At 38.3% G+C, this 8,459-nt stretch overlaps 5 non-coding genes across 5 annotated transcripts; all 5 read left to right on the forward strand.

Moving 5' to 3' along the window:
- The first annotated feature begins 104 nt into the window (after positions 1 to 104).
- Trnal-uaa (transfer RNA leucine (anticodon UAA)) lies at positions 105 to 187 on the forward strand. Its single transcript has one exon. It is a non-coding gene; the product is annotated as a tRNA-Leu (tRNA).
- A 1,106-nt stretch (positions 188 to 1,293) lies between these two features.
- Positions 1,294 to 1,376, forward strand: Trnal-uaa (transfer RNA leucine (anticodon UAA)). Its single transcript has one exon. It is a non-coding gene; the product is annotated as a tRNA-Leu (tRNA).
- Positions 1,377 to 1,982: 606 nt separating this feature from the next.
- Trnal-uaa (transfer RNA leucine (anticodon UAA)) lies at positions 1,983 to 2,070 on the forward strand. Its single transcript has one exon. It is a non-coding gene; the product is annotated as a tRNA-Leu (tRNA).
- A 669-nt stretch (positions 2,071 to 2,739) lies between these two features.
- Trnal-uaa (transfer RNA leucine (anticodon UAA)) lies at positions 2,740 to 2,822 on the forward strand. The gene has a single exon. It is a non-coding gene; the product is annotated as a tRNA-Leu (tRNA).
- Positions 2,823 to 3,426: 604 nt separating this feature from the next.
- Trnal-uaa (transfer RNA leucine (anticodon UAA)) lies at positions 3,427 to 3,509 on the forward strand. The gene has a single exon. It is a non-coding gene; the product is annotated as a tRNA-Leu (tRNA).
- The last annotated feature ends 4,950 nt before the right edge of the window (positions 3,510 to 8,459 follow it).

Below are 8,459 nucleotides of genomic sequence, written 5' to 3' on the forward strand. Positions count from 1 at the left end.
TCCAACATTATCCTTTTAAAGTACCTCACTTTTTGCCCTTGAGTTGTAGTATCGAATTGCACGGTATATAATGATGTTATATCATTGTAAGAGATTGCAGCATCAGTACGGTGGCCGAGTGGTTAAGGCGTTGGACTTAAGTTCCAATGGAGGTATCTCCGCGTGGGTTCGAACCCCACCCGTACTATTTTTATTTTCTCTTGCCATGCAAATAGAGTTGAACGACCAGTCAATCATCTACTGTTTCAGGTCATTCGAGACAAGGTTCTGAAGCATTGTGATGTAACCATCAAATATGATCGATATTGTTTTGTCTCCTCTTTGTCAAGAGACAGAAGACATTTCCTTCCCAACCAGGACATTTGGACAAGGGAATGTCAAATGTGTCGATATCAAAGAGACAGAGGACATTGACTTCCCAAACAGGACATTTGGACAAGGGAATGTCAAATCTGTCAATAAAAAATAGACAGAGGACATTGCCTTCCCAAACAGGATATTTGGACAATTGAATGTCAAATGTATCAATATCAAAGGGAAAGAAGACATTGCCTTCCCAAACAGGACATTTGGACAAGGGAATGCCAAATGTGTCAATATGAAAGAGACGGAAGACATTGCCTCCCTAAACAGGACATTTGGACAAGGGAATGTCACATGTGTCAATACCAAAGAGAGAGAGGACATTGCCTTCCCAAACAGGACATTTGGACAAGGAAATATCAAATATGTCAATATAAAATAGACAGAGGACATTGCCTTCCCAAACAGGACATTTGGACAAGGAAAGATCAAATCTGTCAATATAAAATAGACAGAGGACATTGCCTTCCCAAACAGGACATTTGGACAAGGGGATGTCAATTGTGTCAATATCAAAGAGAAAGAAGACATTGCCTTCCCAAACAGGATATTTGGACAAGGAAATGTCAAATGTGTCAATATCAAAGAGAAAGAAGACATTGCCTTCCCAAACAGGACATTTGGACAAGGGAATGTCAAATGTATCAAGGACAAGAGCCTGATGATCTTGTAACATGACCAACCAATGTAATTCTTGTGACAAAGCCGTCAAAGAGGTGCTGCTTCAAACAGTACATCTATCCGGTCACAGTATACTGACAACTGGCGTACTAGTCATCCCATTCCCTTAATGCTGAGCACGTATGGTGTGTCGCGGCCTATTCTATTCTCAATCGTTTTCAAGATAATTTCGTATTCAAATTATACTCTTATTTTGAAACGATTTGTTCAGTTTATCGATCTGTTAGTCTAATAAGTGATTGCAGCCACAGTGCGGTGGCCGAGTGGTTAAGGCGTTGGACTTAAGTTCCAATGGAGGTATCTCCGCGTGGGTTCGAACCCCACCCGTACTATTTTTATTTTCTCTTGCCATGCAAATAGAGTTGAACGACCAGTCAATCATCTACTGTTTCAGGTCATTCGAGACAAGGTTCTGAAGCATTGTGATGTAACCATCAAATATGATCGATATTGTTTTGTCTCGTCTTTGTCAAGAGACAGAAGACATTTCCTTCCCAACCAGGACATTTGGACAATGGAATGTCAAATGTGTCGATATCAAAGAGACAGAGGACATTGCCTTCCCAAACAGGACATTTGGACAAGGGAATGTCAAATGTGTCAATATCAAAGAGACAGAAGACATTTCTTTCCCAACCAGGACATTTGGACAAGGGAATGTCAAATGTGTCAATATCAAAGAGACAGAAGACATTTCCTTCCCAACCATGACATTTGGAAAAGGGAATTTCAAATGTGTCAATATCAAAGAGACAGAAGACATTTCCTTCCCAACCAGGATATTTGGACAAGGGAATGTCAAATGTATCAATATCAAGGACAAGAGCCTTATGATCTTGTAACATGACCAACCAAATAAAATTCTTGTGGCAAGGCCGTCAAAGAGATGCAGCTTTCAGTTTTATCCATCTGTTAGTCTCATAAGTTATTGCAGCATCAGTGCGGTGGCCGAGTGGTTAAGGCGTTGGACTTAAGTTCCAATGGAGGTATCTCCGCGTGGGTTCGAACCAGAACCCACCCGTACTATTTTTATTTTCTCTTGCCATGCAAATAGAGTTGAACGACCAGTCAATCATCTACTGTTTCAGGTCATTCGAGACAAGGTTCTGAAGCATTGTGATGTAACCATCAAATATGATCGATATTGTTTTGTCTCGTCTTTTTCAAGAGACAAAAGACATTTCCTTCCCAACCAGGACATTTGGACAAGGGAATGTCAAATGTGTCAATATCAAAGAGACAGGAGACATTGACTTCCCAAACAGGACATTTGGACAAGGGAATTTCAAATGTGTCAATACCAAAGAGACAGAAGACATTTCCTTCCCAACCAGGATATATTTGGACAAGGGAATGTCAAATGTATCAATATCAAGGACAAGAGACCTTTGACCTTGTAACATGACCATAAACCAATGCAATTCTTGTGGCAAGATGTTCAAATGTCTCGTCAAAGCCTGAAGATGCAGCTTCAAACAAAGAGCACATTATACAGTACACCCCCACCCGGTCACATTATACTGACAACTGGCGAACCAGTCATCACATTCCCTTAATGCTGAGCACTAATGGTGTGTCGCGGCCTATTCTATTCTCAATCGTTTTCGATATAATTTCGTATTTAAATTATACTCTTATTTTGAAACGATTTGTTCAGTTTATCGATCTGTTAGTCTCATAAGTGATTGCAGCATCAGTACGGTGGCCGAGTGGTTAAGGCGTTGGACTTAAGTTCCAATGGAGGTATCTCCGCGTGGGTTCGAACCCCACCCGTACTATTTTTATTTTCTCTTGCCATGCAAATAGAGTTGAACGACCAGTCAATCATCTACTGTTTCAGGTCATTCAAGACAAAGTTCTGTAGCATTGTGATGTAACCATCAAATATCATCGATGTTGTTTTGTCTCGTCTGTTTTAAGAGACAGAGGACATTGCCTTCCCAACCAGGACATTTGGACAAGGGAATGTCAAATTTGTCAATATCAAAGAGACAGAGGACATTGCCTTCCCAAACAGGACATTTGGACAAGGGAATGTCAAATGTGTCAATATCAAAGAGACAGAAGACATTTCTTTCCCAACCAGGACATTTGGACAAGGGAATGTCAAATGTGTCAATATCAAAGAGACAGAAGACATTTCCTTCCCAACCATGACATTTGGAAAAGGGAATTTCAAATGTGTCAATATCAAAGAGACAGAAGACATTTCCTTCCCAACCAGGATATTTGGACAAGGGAATGTCAAATGTATCAATATCAAGGACAAGAGCCTTATGATCTTGTAACATGACCAACCAATAAAATTCTTGTGGCAAGGCCGTCAAAGAGATGCAGCTTTCAGTTTATCCATCTGTTAGTCTCATAAGTGATTGCAGCATCAGTACGGTGGCCGAGTGGTTAAGGCGTTGGACTTAAGTTCCAATGGAGGTATCTCCACGTGGGTTCGAACCCCACCCGTACTATTTTTATTTTCTCTTGCCATGCAAATAGAGTTGAACGACCAGTCAATCATCTATTGTTTCAGGTCATTCAAGACAAGGTTCTGTAGCATTGTGATGTAACCATCAAATATGATCGAGTTTGTTTTGCCTCGTCTTTGTCAGAGACAGAGGACATTGCCTTCCCAACCAGGACATTTGGACAAGGGAATGTTAAATGTGTCAATATCAAGGATAAGAGCCTGATGATCTTGTAACATGACAAACCAATACAATTCTTGTGGCAAGGCCGTCATGGAGGTGTTGCTTCAAACAACCCGGTCACATTATACTGACAACTGGCGAACCAGTCATCCCACTTCCTTCATGCTGAGCACTAATGATGTGTCGAGTATGGCAAGCCAACATGACATTTATTCAAAGAGCAAAGTCGATCGATAATTTCACTGCATATCTATAAGATATCTTGATTGAAATATAAGATATCTCATATAGTATATGAGATATCTTATTTAATATATAACATATCTTATATACTCTATAAGATATCTTATATACTGTATAAGATGTCTTTTATAATTGAAATATCGTTGCTTTATAGGATATCTGATAAAGGCAAGTATCTTATATACTTTATGATATATCTCTAATATGCTATATAAGATATATTATATAAGATATCTTATATAATTTATATAAGATATCTAATATACTTTATGAGATATCTTATATGCTATATAAGATATCTTATATAGCATATAAGATATCTTATATGTTATGTAAGATATCTTATATACTTTATAAGATATCTTATACATTTTATAAGATAGATATAGGATATCTTATATAATTATATAAGATATATTATATAATTCGATTAAATACGGGATATACCTTGCTTAAATTGGCTTTCCGTATTCGATGCCTATTCTATTCTCAATCGTTTTCAAGATAATTTCGTATTCAAATTGTACTCTTATATTTTGAAACGATTTGTACAGTATATCGATAACTGTTAAAGGGACGTTATACGAACAACAGTAAAAAGGAAGTAAAAAAAACGTCGTAAAAAGCGTCTAAATATGGGATAGTATTTTTCTTCATCCTAGCTTCCTAATATTTCCCTTGGCGTCATGCGCTTGCTCCATATTCTGTCAGAGACACCTGATGGTCTATGAAAATCAATGTTAGATGAACCTCAACATAAAGGGAGTAAAATGACTGATTTGCCCGTTGTCTAGTACAAAAAAACACCACAAATGGCGCTAGAATTGTATCTGCTCATCAAAAAAGGCGACTAAATTTGGGATAATATCTTTTCTCTTCTTCCTAAATTGCCTTTGAGGTGGTCATATGTGACATCGCAATTTGTCCTTCGTCTAACAATGTCGGTCGTGCGCGGTATGTTCGTCAAAACAAAACAATTTTTTTTGTCTTCTCCAAAACCACTGAAGCAAATTCATTATCTTTTGCACAAACTTTGTGTAACCTTATGCTATTTAAAATTGTGAATTATGTGGTCTCTTACCCCCAGGGGGTGAGCGGAGCCAAAATAGGTCAACATGACTTCCAGTAGAACAGGGTTATGATATTTTATGTCGTTATAATATATTTCCGAGTATTGTATACGCACAATAACCATAAGCATCATAGAATGCTGATAAAACAAAAAATAGGTCTGTATGTGTATTTAGTTTTGTGTTGTCAGATTATCAGTATTCCATTTATAAATCTACTGTTTTGTAGAATTTACAATCACACAACATTGCTGATGTTCTAGGCAGACAGTCCGTCTGAAGACAGACCTGCCGAGTCAAGTGTTAGCTAGCTGTGGGAGTCCTTCCCAGTCTGACTTTACAGGTCCTATTAATCAATGTGTGTGCTGTACACACAACCAAGCAATGTTAGGGATTGATGATAACAAAATACAATTGATTGATGTGTAGATCTTGAGAATCAAATAAAACTTTTGACATTTTAAATGTCCAAACATTTTCGCGTTACCAAGAAACTATGTCGTTTTTTTTCGTCGAAAGAAGTGCCATGCAATAGACATAGATTGGCGGTGTGCTGTTGTTAATTGCCCAAATACAAGGATACACCGAATCTGGAAGAATTATCGGGAAATACCTTCCAGATAACATCTCCCTTATCACTATCGGAATGGCCAAGAACATAGGTAGTCCTGAATCAGACATCTCAGTTTTAAATCCAGAATACATACTGCTATCAATGATTTAATAACATAAAATAACAATATATGTCTCAGTTTTCAAGCAGGAGAATCACACAGCAAAAGCTTGTTTTGTTTTAGGTCTTAAATAGATATAGTTGTTTTCAGTCATTGCAAGAAATATGAATTAGTCAGTGTTCAAGAGCACAAACTGATCGCCTCATGTAAATGAATCTTAATGAGGTAGATTCAGTGGGTTTTTTTTTTTTTTTTTTTTTTTTTTTTTAACTTCGCAGCTGTGTTCATAACGGACGATCTTAGATTTAAGTTCAATATTTCAAACAATTTCGATAACCGTTCACTCAATCACACTACACACCAACTTTGGGTTCTGGATATCTTGCGTATTGGGTATACATAACTTGTTTAAATAGTATAAATAGAGCGATAGTTGGAATACTTTTCTATACATCTTTTTACTGTAAACGTACTTATTTTAGCAGTCAAAGTTTAGCGCATTCACTGGGACTTCTTCTGAATGTACAAGTGTCAAGGTAAACTTACGTTATCGAAAAAATGCAATGTTAACAACAGTATACCGACAACCAAACAAAGACTATACTAGTATATAGGCGCTTGTTAAGAATATCACTACCATCCGATCAACAAATAAAAACTCCATTTTCCTTCTTGGAGGGGACTTTAACCTTCCTGACATTGTATGACCAACAAGTAGAACAGTTGGAAAGTCAGTACCAGTAAGAGTCAATGAAGCCTTTGTGAATCTACAAGATGACTTAGCACTGGAGCAAGTCAGTAATTTTCCCACCGAGAGGATAAAACCCTTGACCTTCTCTATACATCCCATCCTGCAATAGTCAACAAGAGTAAATCCTTACCACCACTCGGAAAGAGTGACCATGATATTGTGATGAATGATTAATGAATACCCTTCATTACCCTACAGTAAACGAGCCATGGAAATCATATCGAAACCAAATAAAGACATAATGAACACTTGCATACCATCCAAGTTACCAAGTTCTGCTATTTAAACCCATGGATAACCACAGATATCAAGAGTTTATACCATAGAAGACAGTGTGTGTTATCCAAGGCCAGACGCACCAACAGAGAAAGGGATAGCAAAGATATAAAGATCCTTAAGTCATGAGCGCAGAAGGATACAAGGAAAGCATATGACACATATTTATTTATTTACTTCCGGACCTATCTGAAGGGAAAGCGTCAGAACACTCAATGTGTTGCTCCGCTCAGGAATGTAGATGGATTTCTCTAAAGCGACGTAGGGAATTGGGCAAAAATTCTGAATAAACAAGTTCACTAAGGAGGACATTACATCAATACCAGATAAGGGGCCCAGTTCTCACCAATGTATTCCAGAATTCACTGTGAGCGAGAATTGAGTTCTAAGACAGCTTCAAAACATCAAAATCCACAAGGCCTTGGGATCAAATACGATACCAGCCCGACTGCATGACTATGTCACCCACGTATCAGTCTCTTGACAGAAGTACCATCACAGATGATTGACGAGATGTGTCCATCATTCCTACCTTCAAGAACGGCGAGAAACACCGAGCATCCAATTATTAGCCAATATCACTAACATCGATACCCTGTAAGATATTGGAGCATATCGTCCATAGCCAGGGATGGACCACTTTTACAGAAACTCCATCCTGTCGGACTTGCAACATGGATTCCGATCCAAACGATGTTGCGAGACCCAGTTTGTTTTAACCATCAACGACAGAACCATAGATGAAGGCGGATAGTTACAAAAGCCTTCGACAAAGTACCCCATGAAACTCTGCTTTACAAGCTAGCTTTCTATAGAGTAAGAGGAAAGACACTAGAATGGATACAAGACTTCCTTAGAAAACAGACACAGTAAGTACTACTTGATGGCCATACATCAACAACAGCACCCGTAACATCCGGAGTGCCACAACGGAGAGTTCTTGGACCACTGCTATTCATTGCCTTCATAAACGATCTACCAGAGACAACATGCTCCAAAATCAAGCTTTTCGCTGAAGACAGCCTTATATATTATGACACAAAGTCTAAGGCAGACGCGAGATTGCTCCAGCAGGACCTGTTATTTCTGGAACATTGGGCAAAGGACTTGCACATGGTTTACAACCTAAACAAATGTGTGGTGTTTAGTATTAAACGACAAATGAAATCAATCAAGACCAACTACACTTTCCATGGCCATGTTCTAGAGGAAGTAGAATCCAGTAAGTACTTAGGAGTTACACTAACAGTAAGCAACGACCTGAAGTGCAACAAACATATCGAGATGGTAATTTCCGAAGCAAACAGAACCCTCGGTTTCCTTCGTCACAAAATGAGGGGATGTAAAACATAAGCGAAGTCCAGAGCCTATCAAACACTGGTAAAGCCAACACTTGAATATGTCTCGTCGGTCTGGGACCATCCAGCAACCATCCAAATTAATCAGCTTGAATCAGTCCAACGTAGAGCGACAAGATTTACCACCAGAAACTACACAAATAGAGGGCCGAGCATGATGACATCATTGCTACAGCAGCTGGACTGGAAATCAATATCAATCAGGAGGACTAAGATACTTGTTACATATTCAACATACCCAATATTAGCAGTTTTGGTTATTCAGGAGAAAGCGTTTTATATTAATACATATTTTGTATTTGCCTCATAATGTACAACATATATCTATTCATGACCTCATGACTTTCCTTGTACATCGTAAAACTTACACTGCATTAAACACAAAATGAACAACAAAC

This window comes from Argopecten irradians, chromosome 12, assembly GCF_041381155.1.
Source record: "Argopecten irradians isolate NY chromosome 12, Ai_NY, whole genome shotgun sequence".
NCBI classification, from domain to species: domain Eukaryota; kingdom Metazoa; phylum Mollusca; class Bivalvia; order Pectinida; family Pectinidae; genus Argopecten; species Argopecten irradians.